At 47.7% G+C, this 19,505-nt stretch overlaps 1 protein-coding gene across 4 annotated transcripts in view; it reads right to left on the bottom strand.

Moving 5' to 3' along the window:
- PLXNA4 (plexin A4) overlaps window positions 1–19,505 on the bottom strand; it is a 446,965-nt gene that overhangs the window by 376,203 nt on the left and 51,257 nt on the right. The gene's annotated exons all lie outside the window — the stretch shown is intronic.

Here is a 19,505-nt window from a genome sequence, read left to right as displayed (position 1 = left end):
AAGGGGAGCAGGTGATGGAAACCCAAGCTGGGCTCCAGCTGCCCAGCTGCCATAAATAACACCCTCATGGCTCTCAGGGAAAGCCAAGGCAACAAACACAGCATGGCTCTGGAAGCAGGGCACCCCGCACACGTGGGCAGGGCATGTCAAGGCCCAGGCAAATCCAAACCCTGTGAAATTCATCCCAGCTCTTGGGCAGGCTGAGGAGAATAAGAATCCTTAGGTTTGGAGGGCTTTTTTAGGGAATCTCTGAAAGACAAAGCCTCTACTCAGTCCTCATGAGACTTCAGCTGCAGAACCACACACAGCTCTGCAGTCCTCAGCACAGGACATGGACCTATCAGAGAGGGTCCAGAGGAGGCCACGGAGATGCTCCAAGGGCTGAAGCCCCTCTGCTCTGGTGTCCAGCCTGGAGAAGAAAAGGCTCCAGGGAGACCTCAGAGCCCCTTCCAGGGCCTAAAGGAAACTTTTAGAAAAGAGGAAAAATAACTTTTTACACAGGCAGATGGTAAGCTCCTGGCACAGGTTGCCCAGAGAAGCTGTGGCTGCCCCTGGATCCCTGGAAGTGTCCAAGGCCAGGCTGGATGGGGCTTGGAGCACCCTGGGATAGTGGAAGGTGTCCCTGCCCATGGCAGGGATTGGAATTGGATGATCTTTAAGGTCCCTTCCAACCTAAATCGTTCTGTGGTTCCATAATCCTGACCTGGCTCTATAAATGATTTGACTCCTTTGCATCCCCAGCCAAGGGAATGGGTTCAGTATTTCCTGCCTTTGGCAAATTGCTGAGAAATCCAAGGAGGAAGGTACCTTCAAACCCGAATTGTGTTTTTTCCAGGCCACCCTCACATCCACCTGCTCACAGCAGCCATGGCAAACACTGGCCAAGCTACAAATCAGGGAATGGAAAGTGTGAATTTTGCAGCTTCCAGCTTGTCATGTGCCTCCTGCCCGGCCCACCCCGAACATGCCAGCAAGGTTCAGCATTGCTCCCAATTGAAATAAAGTCTCCCCACCTAATTTAAAAATACCCCACTCTCATGCCAACGATAACTCTCTGCCACGCCACACTGGCTCTGTATTTATAGCCATGATTCTGCCACACCCCCCTGCATTGCCCCCAACAGCACATCCAGTCCCATAAAAAGGGATTTTGTTGTTTTAACCAGTGATGACCCTCATTTCTGCCCAGGAGTGAGTTCCAGCCCCAAAACCACACATCCACATCAGCACTGAATTTCCCCCACGCTTCCTCCTCAAGCAGCAATGACAAGGCAAAGTCTCCCGAGGGTAAACACAAAGCTACAACCACTTCCATTTGAGCTATAATTGAAAATCAATAGGATTGGTAGTTGGAATGTTCATGTGCTTAAAGCAGAGGTCTGGGAACCAGGAGGAGTCAGCAGCAGGAGTGATTTCTTCTCCCAGCCGTGACCATAAGGAGAGATATTTTTTAGTTCTCTCAGCTTGTGATCCAGCACCAGAAAAATGAAGATGATCCAGTGTTGGGTTGGAATGCAACAGAGCTTCAAAAGTGCTGAGGCAGAGAGGTGCTGGGACACGCTCACAGAGGAGTTATTTTTAAATATATTGCAGCGAGAGTCAGCGACGGATGCCGAGCTTCTCTCTTTTTATTTTTTTAAGACCATCAAAAAAAACTCTGCATCAGCAATCCCTGCTCCACCTGACTGATGCCAAGGAGCAGCAGTGCCAGGACACCCCAACTGAACTCAGCATCCCAGTGCTGCCTGAGGTGGAATTACAGATAAAATATCCCAGTTTGGAATGGATGCACAAGGATCATCCAGTCCAGCTCCTGGCCCCAAAAAGGACCACACAAAAAGTCCTACTCTGGGCCTGAGAGCATTGCCCAAACATTCCTGGAGCTGTGGCAGCCATGGGCTGTAGCCATTACCTGAGGAGCTTGTTCAGTGCCCAAACATCCTCTGGATGAAGAACCTTTTCATGATATCCAGCCCAAACCTTCCTGTCACAGAGGGAGCCCATCCTTCCTATCAAAATAATGGGCCTTTTTACATTCCCTGACCTCTGGCACCTGGAGACCCAGGAATGGCACTGCCTCTTTATGGATATTGCCAGCAGACTTTGGAATGAAGGGATTAATTTCACTAACAGGGTGAAAGACCATCGTGGAGGTGAAGGGGAAGGAAAGTGTAATTACTGATTTATCCTAAGTCAGGATCTGTGACAAGAGGATAAAGGTGCCACCAGCTAGATTGTCTTTAAATCAATCAATCAAAAATCAATCTATTTCCCTCCTCAGCTGCAGAGAATTCCACCATGCACTGCCCCACATCACCCATCAAGGAGAAGAGTGTCTTAACCAAACCAGTGCTCTGGTCAGAGCAGAGCTATCCCAGATCAGGAGGATTTGCTGCAACATGACACATTGTCCCTCTGCCACGGTGTCCTGGGTTGTAAGATAGGTGTGTATTCTATCCCCATCTGCCAGAGGTGGGGCAGTTCTCTGCTGTCCATGGGGCAGTTTTCTTTATCTCTCCCACACCCAACCCTCCCTCCAGGAGATCTCTGCTGTTCATGGCCACTGAGTGTCCCTGCAGGGCTGAGAAAATTCCATCATCCCATGGGGAGATGCTCCACCCAGGGGAGGAGCCAAGCATTCCTACCTGGATCCAATCTGACTCCTGCAACATCACAGCAGCCTTTGCCCACTGCATTCCCAGAGGAGCAGCTTTCTTCTCCACTGCATTCCCAGAGGGAGCCCAGGCCCATCTCCAGCAGCCCTGGAGCTTCAGAGGAAAACTCCAGCCTTGTCCAGGATCCCTGCTCCAGCAGAAGCACAGCTGGCACTGCAGGAGGGCTGAGCCACCATGGGATGGGACTGCTGCCACCTCCCTGACCCACAGGGGGTCAGCTCTGTTCTGACTCTGGCAGTGGAATTTTGTATTAATGCATTTTTATTTTTATATTTACTTTTTTTTTTCCTAATAAAGAACTGTTATTCCTATTCCCATATCTTTGCCTGAGAGCCCCTTAATTTCAAAATTAAAACAATTCAGAGGGAGGGGGTTTACATTTTGCATTTCAGGGGAGACCCCTGCCTTCTTTATCAGACACCTGTCTGTACAAACCAAGACATACAGGAACTGCTGTCCTGCTAAGAGCCCTTAAAAAAAAAAACCAGCAGGGACAACATCTCATTTCTTTACTACAGCCCAAGCACTGCACAGCTCCTGTGGCACTCAGGGTTCGTGCCATGTTGCCTGAGCTGCTTCACACCTGCCCAGCTCCTACCCAGGTCCAAACTTCTGCTAGCCAGGATCAGGAGCACAAACCTTGTGTTCCCAGGCACGGGCAGTCTCGGTGGAAACCCTCCTATTTCCCAGCACAGCTCAGAGGTGTCATTAAGAATCCAATCAATGTGACGTCATGGATGTAATTGAATTATGTGTATGCTCAGCAGACCCTTTTCCACTTGGTATCCCCACTGGCTAATGTTGAATTATGATGGATCATACACAGGGATATATGAAACATGCATGAATAACCCAAGCATGCATTTTTAATGATACGATCCTGATAACTTCCCCCTCCTAACAAAATCAAAATGAATTAAACACAAGTAGCTGTCAGTGGCATTGAGGAAAAAAAAAAGGAAAGAAACCGTCATCATTGAAATGGCAACACAAAATGTTCCCTGAATTGCAGGGTGACTGGGACCGTTTGTTGTAATGATACCAATTAACATATCTATCTATATTTAAAGTTTCCAGGGGAAGAAGAAAGAGCAGCTTGGGTGATATTCTGGGTAGGGAAAGCAAGGTGAGTCTAATGCATGGCTGGGAGTGAATAGGGCTGAAATGAATGGGGTAATTCAGATCTGACAATGGCTGGATAATCCCCCAGAAGAGCACTCCCCAGATATAGGACAGAGCTTGCAGGCTTGTGACATTCATTAAAATAAAATAAGGGTGAAACCTGCAAACCCAACAGTCAGAAATCATCCAAGTCAGGCAGAGAACACTGGACTCCAGGGATCTGGCTTGAGACTCTGCAGTGGCTGAGTTAATGGGAACATCCCAGAGGAATGGTTTGGCTGCAGTGGCTTTGCTTTGGGGCACAGGGGATTTCTTGAGATCACTTCCATACCTGTATTCCCTGTCATAACTGTACTCCTGATTTAATCAGGATTAAAGAAGAGGGAATCACTTGCAGGAATGCTCAGGCATCTTAGATTTGCATTCTGAATTATGACTGAGCTCTTCCAGCTCCAGTCAAGAGCCACCTTGCCCGTCTCTGGGCATGTCCAAGGCTGAATGAGGCTTGGAGCACCTGGGATAGTGGGAGGTGTCCCTGCCCACAGCAGGGGATTGGAAGTGGATGATTTTAAGATCCCTTCCAACCAAAACCACTCCATGATTCCACAGCAAGGAGGCAACATGGCCTCAGGTCTGTGGGTCTGCATCTATTACAGCCATCCAGATAATCTTTTACCTTTGACCACAGTAATTTATCAGCATCAATTACCTAACAAGCTCTCATGAGCACTCTGCCCCTGGTTATAGCTCCAACTACCTGGGCTAACTAACATCATTCTGATTTCTGAATCCCTGGAAAAAATGGGCAGCAGCTCTGCCAAAAAAAAAAAAAAAAAAAAAAAAAATCAAATTCTAAAGGTAACTCATTGGGAACTTCTAGACTTCTAAAGATTTTTTAAGTCATAAAGAAGAAAAATTTGTTCCCACTCTGCAGATCAGGAATTTCTGTGTGTTCAGTGAAAATCAGACATTTCTGTCTGGTTGCAGATTTAGGATAAAGCAGTGTCACAGACCTTGCTCCTAATTGCAGACTGGCTGGACACGGTGGCAGAGGATGGAGCTGCCAGAGATCCCAGGATATGTCTCATAACAAGCTCATTAGCTCCAACATCAGCCCCCCTGCTCCTCAAAAACTGACCCAGGGCCCTCTCAGGATTTGTGCTGGAGCAGCAAATCTCATGTGGAGGGGAAGACAATACACTTCATAACAGATGAGTGTCCTTTGCAATGAATAGTGAATTAAATAAATAAATGGGAGATGTTTATCTCCTCTGAGTATCTCCTCCTCTTGTTCTTTTAACAAGAATTTGGCACGCCAAGCACCACCAGCATATCCTGAAGGTGTTGGGACCAAGGGTAAAACACAATTTAGGATGGAAACAGCATCAGGGAAAAACCCTCTTCCCCAAGTGCAGCAGTAAAACTTAAGGACAACTTCTGTTATAAAGCAAATTATTTTTAACAATATTTTATTATTATTAATCAACTTCTGTGATTAAGGGAATAATTTTGCTTATAAAGCAATAATTTTGCAAATAAAGCCCAGGGACCTTGAGGTTTAATCCTGTTGTGTAGCTTGGTGCAAGCCCAGAGTCTGAGTCTGCTGTGATTTCCCCCATGGCATCACCCCTACAGCAAGTCAGGAAGGGTATTTCATTACTCTCCCCTTAAGGACTGGAGTTATTTATATAGAAAGTAGGCAGATATCTCCAAGATATATCCACAAATGATGCTTTGAACGCCACTGACTGTAGACACAAGGGCATCCTGGCTAGGAGGTGATGTGAACCACTCTCAAAATTAAATATCTGCCTCTTTTCCAGGTAAATCCACTTTAGCTCAGAACCTGAATGGTTTTGCTGTCTCTGCAACTCTGAGACAGCCCCACTTCCACACCTATCAGCAGAGCTGGGAGGATAAATACATTTATTGATTTGATCTGCTGGGCAGCCAAATCCCACAGCTGGAGAATCAGAGTGGCACCTTTAGCAGCACCCACAGCACCCAACAGACACAACCACGGTTTGACCGGAGCACCAAAACTTCACTTCCCTTCAAAACAACAGTAGGGATTTTTTTAGGGAGCTGGTATTTATCAGGAGAGGAGGACTGGGAAAAGACACCTTGATTTCCAAGAATCCACACATTGTAAAATGTCAGCATTTCTGATGCAGCAAGAGCTCAGTGCCCAAAGTCTCATCCTAGTTTTCCTGACCATGGCTTTGAGTTTGTGAGAGAGTAGAAGCACCATGCCTTGAAGGGATCATTGGTGACCAGAGCTGGGAACTGCCCTTCACAGACAAATCATCCCTCAAAAAGAGCATTACTGACTTATACCAAAAAACCTCAAACTGAGGTGGGTTTTTTCCATTTTCTTCTTTACACCGACTGCTCTGTTGTATGTAAATGCTAAATCATGGCATAATTTAGAGACAGGGTTTTTTTTCAGTTTAAAGAGAACCAGTTCATTTTTTATGAAGGAAAATCTGAATGAAAAAAATGCTTCAGCTTTGTTAAATTTCAAAACTAAAATCACTTCATAAAAAGCTGCTCAAAGACGGCACATCACTGGGAGATATTTAAATGCAGACAGCAGGTTTTTAACTGTTCCAGGGAAACCTTCCTGTTGAGCAGAACAAGGGCCATGGGGTTAAAACACAGCCATCTTAACCTTTATTGCTTCATATTTGTGAAGTCATTAACCACAGGAGGACCCCAGATGTGCCACAGCTCTGGCAGCTGGAGTGAAATTCAATCCCCACATCAGAACCTAATTTATGGCCAACCAGTCAGGAGGGGACAAGGAAATCAGGGATACACAGGGAGCTGGGGAAAGCCTTGTGTTGACAGAGCTCAGCCCAAGCCCTTGCACAAACACACACGGGAGGAGCCCCCACTCCCATCAGGGAGTTTTTGCACGTGGAAATTTCTGCATCTGAAAGCAGCCAAACCCCAACATCACCCAGCTTTGGACTCTGGGTTCAGCAGCCTGGGAAGCATCAAGATGAAATCAAAGGGTGGCTGTGCTCAGGACAGGCTCATTGCAAGTTACAGCCCATTCCCCTGAAGATCTCAGGGAAGAGCAGAGAAGGGATGGGGAGAGGGGAGTGATTTGCCCGAGGTCATGCTGCAATCAGCAACAGAGCCAGGAATAGATCAAGGCTTCCTGCTCTGCCATGATGTCACACTGGGTTTTTTCTGACCACCCCTCATGCTCTCCACATCACGCCCAGCCCAAGCTGGCCTTTCCCATCCACTCCTTCTATGGAATTTGCTCCACTGCACACTTACCCCTTTCAGGGTCTGCTCCAGTTACTTGTGCCCTTTTGATTGCAAGTTCCTGGTGTCAGGGCCTCCTGCAACTGCAATCATGCACCTGAAAGCATCTTGATTTCATCTTTGCATGCCTAAATACTTCCTCACTTCTTTAATCCACCCCATCCTGCCAACTCGAGTCTCCAAATCACATGGAAGTACTTTGGGCATTCCAAAATATCCTCAAGTGTGCCGTGTCAGACAAAGTTGATGCCTTGAGAATGCTGAGCTGGAGCAGAGGATGGCAGAGTTAAAGAATAAAGCAGGGATTTATTAAAAGGATCTCCTCCATGGATCCACCTTGGGCAGCACCAGAGCCCAGCCAGGGCTGCACCCAAGATGAACCCAAATGGTCCCAAAATGCACGAGCGCTCCCGGGGGCTCTCACTGGGATCAGCTCTGCTCCATTGGCACGTTGGAGTTCATTGTCCCATTCCAGCTTTAGCCCATGCAGTCCCATCCTGCTTGTTTTTCTCTCCTCAGCCCACGTTGTTTGTGCTCCTGGGCCTGAGGTTTGGATCATTTGTCCTTGGTCCCCAGCTGGAGCAGGAATTGTTTTGTCTCCTGCTCTGTGCAGAGAACTCACCATCCCATAATATGAAGCCCAGACCCACACACTAAAGCAGCTCAGAATCTGAAAAATATAAAAGCCAAAACCTGAGGCATCAGTGCAGCAAAACTCACCTGTGACTGTCAGATGTGTGATCCCAAGGAGATCCCAGCCCCCTCAGCCACTCCTAACTCCCTGAACTCACTGGCAGTGCCCCTGCTCACTGCAGGTGCCATAAATCCTGCAGGCTTTCTTTCCCTTTTAAGCAAGACTAAAGGTTTTTCCCTCAGCTTTTAGCAGTTTAGGGAGAGTTTGTAACAGCATCAAAAGGAATCCATGGATTAGGGGGTGCTGATGTGCCAGGTCTGTTCCAGCCCCGTTTTCCCCCTAAACCACCTGAGCTGAAGTTGCAGCCCAGTGTCCCTACTCTCAAGCCACCTCCTCTATGTTCTTTGCCAACATCAGATGCCTGGCCCGGGTAAGAGACCCTGACCTTCACAGAAGAGGTTGAATTCCACCTGCAGTAGAATGAAGGAAATATGAAGGACCAAGAGGAATGGCCCCATTTGAACATGTTAATCAAATTTCCAGCAGGAAAACCCTGCACAACATAACCCTGCACTGAGCTTTTCTATTATCATCATGTTGGAGCACCTCACGACCACAAACGGTTGATGAGACCCTTATCAAAGCAGAGAAACACCATTACTGTCACTTACAGCCAGGGAACAGAGAAATAAGAGATGTTCACATCTGAGCAAGTTGTCCTCAGCTCCCCTAAGCTCTAATGGAGAGAAAAAGAATATTTTTGGACATAACTCACCTGCCCTGCTTTAGGGCAGTTTCATTCTCTTGCAGAATGAAATGAGTTGTGTGCTGAAAGGTCTGGTTTCTCTCCTTGGAGCGGGAAGGAAGTTGGCAGAACTTCCTGGGAATAGAGATTTCCCCATTTAATGAGCTGAAACCCCACTCTCCAAAAGCTAGGTCCATAAAAGTCAGCAGCAAAGCAGCAAGTGAGTTCAAGATTCTTATATTTTAGTCTGATCAAACTGCAAATGGACATCAAAGGTGAACAGAGCCAAAGGGTCACCCCAGGAGTAAAATTGTGGGGGCTTGAAGGAAGCTCCTTATGAAAAAGGAACAGAGGAGATGGAGGAGGGAAAGCTGGAATATCCTAAAAAGCAAGTTTAAAGGACATTCAGGAAACGTGATTAGTGGAAGAAAGAGGATAGATGACAGAACAGCAGAGCTGGGGGTCACACTGCTCATAAAACACTGCAGATGTGAGGATGATCCAGAAGGAACACACACTGACTGTCCCAGTGAATATATATGGGAAAATCCTTGCTAAGACACCATCCCCAGTCCAGATATTGTCAAGGAGGAACTCAGTCCTGCCCCAGACATCACCCTCCCACCCCGCTCTTCATTTTAATAACTGCAGGATTCCGATTCCAAATTTCGCAGCTTATTTTTATTTAAAAAATAAAAACAGAGAAGTAGGTTTGGGAGCCGGGTGACAAGGCTGACCTGGAGGGAGGAACTGCAAAGTGGCCACCAGCACCTTTCCATCAGGAGACTGAAAACAACAAAAAGCAAGAGCTCAGCTCTGCGAGCAATTGAAGAACAGTTAATGAAATCACCTGCCACAGAGAATTGACAAAACATGGAAAATAAGTCACTTCAGAGTCTGTCAGAGCAGCCCTGGCATGGACAAGGGGATATATTTAGTGCCAGTGATCTCATCTTTCCTAGCAGTGAGGAGAAGGGCAGCACTGCCATGGCAATGTCAGGGAGGGCTTGGAGAGGGAAGAGCCTGAGATTTCCTTAACAGGGCAGGAAGCAGCACAGAGCAGGAGGCAGGCAGGGGCTGCAAAGTGAGCAAGGTGAAAACCCCAGGAGGAAAAAAAAAAAAAAAAACCAACACAGAATATCAATATTAATAAAAAATGGCAGAATCTGTGTAATGACTTTGGAGGTATTCAGCTCCTGTTGCCACATCCCAGCCTGGGACTGCTCAGAGCTTTTCTGGAGGGGTTGAGCTCAGATCCCCTTTGCCAGGTACCCCAGTTCAAGCTAAAGATTAATCCTTTTTTAACAGAAGGGCATAAAACACCTTGGTGAACAGCCCTGCACCTGCTCTTCCACCACATATCAGCATTATTGTGCTGATAATTTGTTAAAGCAGAGCATTGCAATATTAATTACAACAGATCTTCCAATCTCCTGCCCTCCATCTCTGCTTTACAGCACTGCCAGTCCCCTAAGAAGAACCAGATTCCTCTAAAAACTGAGAGGTTGGCTTAAAAATCATGAATTAACAATCAGTGCTTTTGCTTGCTATTATAGCTACTGTCAGTGTCAGGATGTGTTTGGGACTGAATTAATGTTCTATTTACCTGCATCCCTTCAGCCCCCTCCCCTCAAAACAAGAATGTCCCAGTCACATGCCCCACAGCCAAAGGCACATTTTACATCTCTACATGAACTGATGTAGTACACCAGGGCAGTCCTGCACTGCTCACCATCTTAAAATATATTCTTTTCCTGCTATCTTATGATAATTTATTTCACTACTGGGACTCCCAGGTGAGTTCAATCCTCCAGCTTCCAAGCAGATAAAAATGCTAACCCGGCAGAAGAAGTTTAGCAAAGAGACTAAAGGCATCAGTCTCATAAGATCTCCCACCTCTCCACATATTGCAGACTAAGACAGACGTGCAAGGAAAACAGAGACATACAAATTTGCAAACATGTTCTTTTTTTTTTTTTCCCCCTCTCTCTCCATTAATAGAAAAATTAGCTAAAAATTCAGAATTTAGGTGGGATTTGGGGAATTAATTTGCATCATTGCAGGGGGAGAAGGGGCTTGAAAGCATCAAAAGATTTTGACTTTTCCATCTCACGGTAGAAATATCTGTGAGAAGAGAACTAATTAAATAAAAATAAAAAAAGAAAGGAGGGAAAGGGAGGGGAGGCGGTCAAATAACCATAAGTGGTTGTTTCATAGACCGTACAACTTTCACAGCTTGTTTGTTGTGTTGAAAAAGAGAGGAGGGAGAAGCAATCAGTTTTGATTTGGCACGGGGCTGCGTTTGGGTTGGGTTTATTTATTTCTTGTAAAACATTGCTCCGTTCTGTAAGAAAACAACAAAATGAGTTATTCTCATTGTAAGAGACACTCCATCCGAGCAGGATGCCAGGGTCCCGTCTCCTCCCAGAGCAGAGGTGCTGTCTGAAGGGCAGGAGAAGGGTCCTCATCACTCAGGTTCTCTCTCTGTCCTCAACACGTTCCCTTAGACCCCGAGGAGATCAATCAGTGGCACAGGAAACCCGAGAGAAACCCACAGAAGTTTGTGAGCAGTGGGGGGGAAAAGATCAAAGTGCCTGTGGTGTGCGAAACCACATCCACCCCAGCAGATATCACAAGCCATAAACCCCCCTGGTAACCCAGCCCTGATCAACCACATGACAAACACAGGGAGATTTGCACAGTGCCAGTCGTGGTGTTTAATTAGATTTCATCGGGAGGGGTCCTGAAAAATTCATATGATGAGGCCTCTGCCAGTCTCGGTGATAACCTTTTTCAGCTGGCATCACTGGAATTTATTGCCAGCTTCAGTTTACAAAAAAAAAAAAAAATTACAAGAAGTCAGGAGGATGACTCCAGAGCTCATCCGTGAGCACCTCAGCAGGGTGGGATGCCAGCACAGCTGGCAGGAGAAGCAGAGGTTTGCACTGCCAGAATGCCACAGATCCAGTGTGCTGGGATCCTCAGCCAATGCACCACATCAGCTGCAAAAACAACCCTCAGCAAAGCTTCCCAAAGCCACCAAACCCCCCCCCAGGAGTTGCTGTTTTGTTATCCAAAAGTGACCCAGCCCTGTGAATTGCCAGCAGAACACGTTCAGCACAACAGAGTGTAACCAGAGCTGAAACCCACAGAGGACTTGCTCACAATTTTCCTCTCCAGACTCTGCTTCTCTTGGCACCCCCGGGGTCCCAAACCATCTCTCTTTAGAGCCTTGGAGTGTTCCACTGGATTCCAGCACACACTTCCAGGCTGGCTGCTCCAAGGGGGATCCCAGCTTGGTGCCTACTGGATGAACAGCTCTTAGGGGTGATGATCCATGGGATTAAGGGGTATCTCCACGAACACAGTCCTGCCATCTCTAGTCAAGTATGGAGACCAACCCAGCTGGCAAACCTTTTTTGGGAGGGTTTTGAATTTAAATATCTCTCCAACTCTTTATAATTCAATGCCTCTTTTAGTTTAGAGGAGGAAAGACCATCCTCGGTGCCATAGTGACATTGGCCAGAATGAAGAAATCCAAGAAATTAGAGTCAAAACATGAGAAAAAAGTCATTGACATCAACCTAGATTTGACACCACCAGGTTACAGTCAAGTTTATAGGTTCAGCTGCTGCTGCCACAGCCAGGAAGATTCTTCTGGGTCACCCTGGTCACAGCATCCCAGGGGGACTTGGCAAATCTCATCTTGGATGAACTGCCCTGGTCTAGCCTTCAGTCCATATTTCTACACCCCTCACCCAGCAATCAAAGCCTTCCTAATTCCAAAAAGGGCCAGGGACCTGCAGCTCTTCCATATGGTTTCATTTAGGAGAGGTGAGAGGCCACCGACAGGGTTTGGGAGGTTAAAGAAAAAAAAACCCAAAGCAAAACAAAAAGACAAGTGTCAGAACAAGCAGGAACACATCCCTGGGTCCCACACAGCAACACAAATCTTCACTCCCACAGACATCAGAAGGGCTGGGGCCTCCAAACACCAGCACAGCTCCTCACACGCCAGTCCAACCACCAGCAATCCATCAAAGCTTGCCTCCAAACACCGGCACAGCTCCTCACATGCCAGTCCAACCACCAGCAATCCAGCAAAGCTTGCCTCCAAACACCAGCACAGCTCCTCACACGCCAGTCCAACCACCAGCAATCCATCAAAGCTTGCCTCCAAACACCAGCACAGCTCCTCACACGCCAGTCCAACCACCAGCAATCCAGCAAAGCCTGAGCACTCTCCAGCCAGGCTGCCACCACAGAACGGGACATGACAGAGCCAAAGAATTTTTAAACCAAAATGAAAGAAGCACGAGGGGAAGGGCTTAAGTTGGAAAGGAGCAAGGCAGATTTTATTCCTGCTTTTATTTCTCAAGCCTCACCAGCAGCATTCACATCTCCTGGATATGCTGGTGGCATTGAAGTCCCCTCTGCACTGATCAGGACATCGGGTGTGTGCAGGGGAGATGCGGAGAGACATCTTCAAACCATCCCCAGCCCAACGCTGCTTATCCTAACAAAGGGAGGCACATTCCTTTTTGCCTTCTAATTACCAGCTGGCTTGTAAATCAAACCTCTGGTTCCTGCACTTCGTTGTTATTAGAGGGAAAAGCTCTTTTTCCAAGGGTCCCTCCTGCAAGCTGTGGTCCCTTCTCCAGCTCCAGCAACACAACTAATTACACTACTTTTGTTTGCTCTGAACTCGCCCTGCCTTTGCCAGGCCAGGAATTGGACTCTGATCACCACCACAACTACCTAATTATGGGTCAGGAACCAAACAAAGCTTCCCCCAGCTTGAACATCAGCAGAAAGGAGGAGAAAATTACTGTTAAATACGCATTCCCCTGTATTTCCTCAGGGGTATCTCCCACAGCTGCTCTCAAATTAGAGGGTTCCTAGTGGTGGGCTGGGGGAGCTGCTTAAGGCCAATTGTTTTCATAGTGCAATAGTCAGAGAATAAAACCTGCAAGGCGTGTGTTTACTTAAGAGATTTTTTTTTGCATTTGTACACATATTTGCACAAAATACATTTCAAAATTATGTGTCTGTGGCTATTCTGTTTTGAGCCCCTCCAGCCCTGCTCTGCTGCCTGCACAGCAGTGATTTCCAGCAGCTGGGAGATGAGCTAGAGGTGTCAGCCCAGACTGCAGCAGCTACCTGCAGGAAATAGCCCAGCTGAGACTCAGCAAAGCAGAGTCAACGTGCAAAGCGAAGAGTGGGGACGTGAAATTTCTGTGCACAACATTCCCCACAGGCACAATGGGATCCTGCAAAGAGCTTCAGAGAACCACAGAATATCCTCAGTTGGAATGGACCCACAAGGATCATCCAAGTCCAGCTCCTGGCCCTGCTCAAGACACCCTAAAATCCCACCCTGTGCATCCCTGAGAGCATTGTCCAAATGCTCCGGGAGCTGTGGGAGCCTTGGGAATGTGACCATTCCCTGGGGAGCCTGTTCAGTGCCCCACCACCCTCTGGGGGAAGAACTTTTCCCTAATCTCCAACATATACCTTCCCTGACACAGCTCCAGGTGTTCCTTTGGGTCCTGTCCCTGGTCACAGAGAGAGGAGATCAGTCCCTGCCCCTCAGGAGGAAGATGCAGACTGTGATAAGGTCTCCCTCAGACTCCTCTTCCCCAGGCTGAACTAACCAAATTACCTCAGACACTCCTCAAATGGCTTTTCCCCATCTTCATTGCCCTCCTTTGGACACTAATGGCTTTGTAATAATCTTTTTTTATATGGTGGCATCCAAAATTGCACATAGGACTTGGAGTGGGAGCAAAGCAGGACAACCCCCTTCTTCAACCACCCAGCAAAGCTGTTTCTGATGCCCTCCAGGACGTGGTTGGTCCATATTCCACTTGGCATTGAGCAGGAGGTGAGGGGCTGGGAACACAAACCCTGTGAGGAACGGCTGAGGGAGATGGGGGTGCTCAACCTGGAGAAAAGGAGACTCAGGGTGGCCTCAGCACTCTCCACAGCTCCTGAAAGGTGCCTGTGCTCAGCTGGGGCTGGGCTCTTTCTCCAGGCAGCACTGGCAGAACCAGAGCACACAGGCTCAAGCTGTGCCCAGGGAAATTCAGGTTGGACATCAGGAAAAAGCTTTTCCAGAAAGGGTGACAAAGTTCTGGAATGGCTGCCCGGGGAGGTGGTGGGGTCACCAGCCCTGGATGTGTTTAAAGAGCCTGGAGGTGGCACTGGGTGCCAGGGTCTGGCTGAGCTGTTGGGGCTGGGCTGGACTCGATGCTCTTGGAGGTTTCTCCCAGCCCAGGGATTCTGTGAAACCTAACCTGGATCTCAGTGCCAAGGCTCACGTCCCCATCAGTGCCCAGCTCCTTTCCTCTGCCCTCACCTTCCTAAGGACAGGAGCTGTCTAACTGCGATGTCTGCATTCCCCCTATCAGCAGCTGAGGCAGAGATCAGCCATCTGGCCAAAGGGAGAGGGAGGAGGTGAGAGAGTGAGGAGCTGATTTTGGGCACCGATACGGCAGCAGGGCAGCAAGGGGGACGGAGTGGAGGACGGTGAAAAGAAGAGATGGATGCACAGAGCCTTATCAGGGACTTGCTCTTCTTTCGACTGGCTCCCTGATAACAAATGGAGCTTAATCAAATATGTAAATGATGTCCTATCTAGAGGCAAGGGAAACAGAGAAATAAACCCAGAGACCATGCATGAAAACAAGCCGATAAAATAAGGGAGTGGGTAGAAGGTTTCCTCTTTTTGATAAAATTATTTCAAAAGATTAAATTAAAGCAAAACTAATTAGGAGAACCACACTTAAGCCGACTTCCCTTAAGAAGGGTCAGCAGGCAAGAGGCATTCAAATCAAAGGCAGATGCAAGAGGCACTTCAAGGGCTCCCTGAAAAGTCATTATCCCAGTCAAAAAGGAAGGGATAGAGAGGAGGAAGGCATCACAAGAGCCTTTTTGGCTGGGCATCCATCCGGGAATTCACTGGAGTGTATGGAAAGCTAAAGAGCCTCTCTTTGTCACCCTGGAGAGCAGAAGGCGCAGGTGAAGACCAAAGCTGATCACCTGATGTTCCAGCCACAGCATTTCCAAAGGGACACAGAGAAGCAAATGGACCAGAGGGACATGGCAATGAATTTGCTTTTCCTTGTATCCCACCCCTGCACAGCTTCCATCAGCTGTGCTGCCGTGCCAGGCTCCGCAGCCTGACACCCCACAGAGCCGCTGACACCATGCAGAAAATCACCTGCCACCAGCACAGGGCAGGTGACACAGCTGGCACAGCCAGCTGTCCCCTGGGAGGCAGCAGGACCCATGGATTCCAGCAAGGAACAGGCAAGCAGGACATTGTTACCTGCCTCCCTGTGTTTGGTTTGGTCACTAACGTCCCCCTGTCTGCTCAACGCACATCCTCAGCCCTCTGTGGGGAAATCCAGCTCTGCAAAGCTGTCAAATGCAGGCTGCATTTAAAGGAAGGGTTTGAAAAGATGAAGGTACGACCTGCTGCCTTCCCTGCTGCAGTGGGCTCACTGGAGCCTGCTCTTTCTCCTGGAGCTGGGAGTGAAAACACACAGGGCAGAACTGCTGGTGTAGAATTTGGAGGGGATTAGACAGTTATTTGCAAATCTCACTGCATGATCACAAGATTCTGTCTCTGACAAGACTCTGAGTCACAGCTAAACCAGAACATCCAAAAAAAAAAAAAAAAAAAGAGCAGCACTCAACACATGTAGGAAAAGCACCCAGCAAAAGCACAGCTCAGCCAAACCCTGCACACCAGCACGGAGATTGCTGAGTAGTCACAAAGCAGCAGAGAGGGGTACTCGAAGGAGAGACAGGGAAAATTAATTGCTCTCTGCCAAAAAGCAAGCTCCAGATCTTCCCAGGAACAGCCTTCATGTCACAGGAAAAAAAAAAAGGAGTTTTCATACTGCAGTTAGACACTGCAACAAGCTGCAGTATGAGACACGGACAGGTTGTAGCTGGAAGTCCCAGAGCAATGGAAATGAGGGAAATGAGGGATGTGAGAGGCAAAGCAGCCACCTGCAGTGATGGAACTCTTAGTGGGTATTTCAAACAAGTGCTGGCTGCACCAGTTCAGCAGCAGAACCTGGACAGAGCCCCTCTGATGTGGGTTTAGGGCAGAGGATGGATCACAGGCTGGAAGGGACCTCACAGGTTGTCTAACCCAACCTCCTGTTCAAAGCAGGTTCTGCTGTGAGATCAGACCAGGTTCTTCTGGCCTTGAAAGTCTCCAAGAACAGGAACTGCTTCTTCAAGGTCCTCATGGACAAAAAGCTTTTCCTTTTATCCAACTGGAATTTTTTTCATGCCAACTTATGCCTGCTGTTCCACATCCTGTCCTCTCTCACCAACATGAAGAGCCTGTCTTCAACTCCTCAACAACCTCCCTGTTGGCATGGGAATGCTGTAACCTGGTCCCTCCACATTTTCTCATCTCCAGCCTGAATAAGATCATTTCTCTCTTCCCCTCCACTCAGGGAAGGTTCTCCAGCTCCTGGCCAAACCCTTGACCCTTTCCTGAACTTGTTCTGGTTGTCAACAAAGCTTTTGTTCTGAGTAGCCTGAAACTGGGTGTAGCATCTGGATGTGGCCTGGCAATTGAGCCCAAGATGATCACCTTCCCTCCATCTACTGGCAGCATCCCTATTTGCATATCCTGCATCTTTAATTTCACCCATGGGAACAGAACCCATTCATGGTTAGGTGATGTTTTAGGCCCTTATGATCACTAGACAATGACTATTACATGATCCAGGAGAAACTGTGCCACTGCCCAATGTACACATTGATTCCCACCACCCTTTTCCCCCAACGTGAGTACCAAGTGCCACGTTCACCACAGCTACCAAAACCACAACTTTGAGTGCTTCAGCCAGAAAAATTAACTAATTTCCAGGCATCTAAGGTGACAATAACCTCTCAAAGAGGGGCTGCACATCACAGTAGGACACAGACAACTGCAAACATCAAATTCTGACAGGAACCAGCATCACTCCATCACAAGTCAATGAAGCACCTGGACTCCCACTGGCTCAGGAAGCTGTGAGGAGAGGCCTGGGTGAACCAGCTCCTCTTGCAGAAACCATCTTCCCAGCAGGAGCCAGAGCCTCTCCAGCATGTTTTCAGAGCAGTCAAGTCCACCTGTCATGCAGCTGGGGGAAAAAAATAAAATTCAAAAGATCCTCAAGTCTTTAAAGGCAGCAGAGGGAAGGAGAAAGGAGCTGAGTTTCCCTGCTGGCATTCACACAGAGCTGTCAGCTGCAGAATTCCCTCCAGGGAGTATCAAAACTGAGCAGGGCTTCTTGTTTGGTGTGTATTCAGAAGCCCCCTGGCCTGGAGAAGCAGTGGAGAACTCTGGCTGAGCCTGCAGCTACCACCAGACTGACATTCCATGCATGGCAATCCCAGCGCTGCCACCTCCTCGGATGGGAGGTAAATCCCAACCCCCTGGTTGGAACTGGGACATCAATTCCATGGGCAGGGACACCTTCCACTCCACCAGGTTGCTGCAAGTCTCATCCAACCTGGCCTTGAAGGCTTCCATTCCCAACTCAGCACTTCCCCAACTCCACTGTGAGAGAGGCCAAAGTGAGAACTGCAATTCCCAGCTCCCAGATTTTAAATTCTCCTTGTGGTGCTTTGTCTCTGGATCCAAGGAAAGCAGGGTGCCAAGGGTTCAGGGGTATCCAGAGGATGGATAACCCATGGAACTGGGCAACACTGAGGATATTCTCCTAAATAGAGTTGATACCATGTGGGAAGTGCTAGCCAGATTTCAGAGCTGTTGGATCCAAATGAAAACCTTCACCCCACACAACATTTCACATCTAAAAACCCTTCAAAGACCACAAACCGACTGGGTTTGATGAGAAATGAAATGCAGCCCACAGAGTGAAAGTGTTTTTAAGGGTTTTAAGGGTTTTTAAGTTAAAGTTCTCTCTCTGCAAGGAATTCAGCATAGAAAAGGCTTTGAGTGAATTGTTTGGATGGAATAAAAAGAAACCAAACAATTTCTTACAGGGAAGTTTCAAATAAAGGAAAATTTCTACTACTCCATTATCAAATAAACATTTCAAAATAGACCAGAGTTTTTTTTTTGGTGGGAAATGCAATTCCTGGGGCTGCTCCCAGGCTGACATTTTTGTAAGCTCAACTCACCCTTTACACCTGCACCTCCACACAGAATTATTGCAGGTAAGTTGTATTTCTTTGACTGGAAGTGATCTGCACAGAAGCAATGACCCGTAAATTAAATGCCTGGGGAAGAAATACAAGGAATATGGAATACTGCTACAGTCCCTTAGTGATGCCAGGTATTAGTGGCACCAGGAAAATATCCAAGCCAAGCACGTGGGTACATCCCTGCTTTTCTCCTGCCACTGAAGTGAAGAGCCGAGCGTCGAACGAGGGAGTGAGCAAAGGAAAAATAAAAAGCCAGGGAATTTTGGCACCTGGCTGTTTTACAGCAAAGTGGTTTGTAGGGAGAACATCCCCAGGAATAGCTCCTGTGCTGTTTACAGGGAGACAAACCAGACATTTGTTAAACTCAAGGGAGTTTCTTTTTTTGCATCTCCTGAAAGAAATCACTAAAAACTCACAGGGTTGTCAACTGCATTTCAGCCACAGGTTTTGCCTGAAGCATTCCCCAGGGTACAGAGGGGTTTGCAGCCAAGGAAGCCCATCAGGATCCCTGGATTACACTAAAACTGTCTGTACCACCAAAGTGATACAGACTCATGGGAACACCATGGGACAGCAGCACAGGAGGAAATCAGACACTGGGTTCTAACCAAAGCACAGCAAGATTAAATATTTCTCATTAAACAATGCCACAAGTGGTCAGGAGCTGGTTTTCCATCTCACCTGATCTGTTGAGTTAAGCTGTTTGAGGTGATCATACACCTCACAGCACTTAATACTTTCATTTTCTCCAGCACTCTTTGAGCAAGGAAAACATTCCCTGCCATTTGCAGGAGAGAAAATGAGACATGGAGACACACCTGAAGTTCCTGGCAGAGCAAAGGACTGAACTTCTCCTCCCTGGGCCACC

Source organism: Anomalospiza imberbis, chromosome 5 (genome assembly GCF_031753505.1).
Source record: "Anomalospiza imberbis isolate Cuckoo-Finch-1a 21T00152 chromosome 5, ASM3175350v1, whole genome shotgun sequence".
NCBI classification, from domain to species: domain Eukaryota; kingdom Metazoa; phylum Chordata; class Aves; order Passeriformes; family Viduidae; genus Anomalospiza; species Anomalospiza imberbis.
Note: the sequence above shows the minus strand (reverse complement) of the source record. Positions and strands in the feature narration are given on the sequence as shown.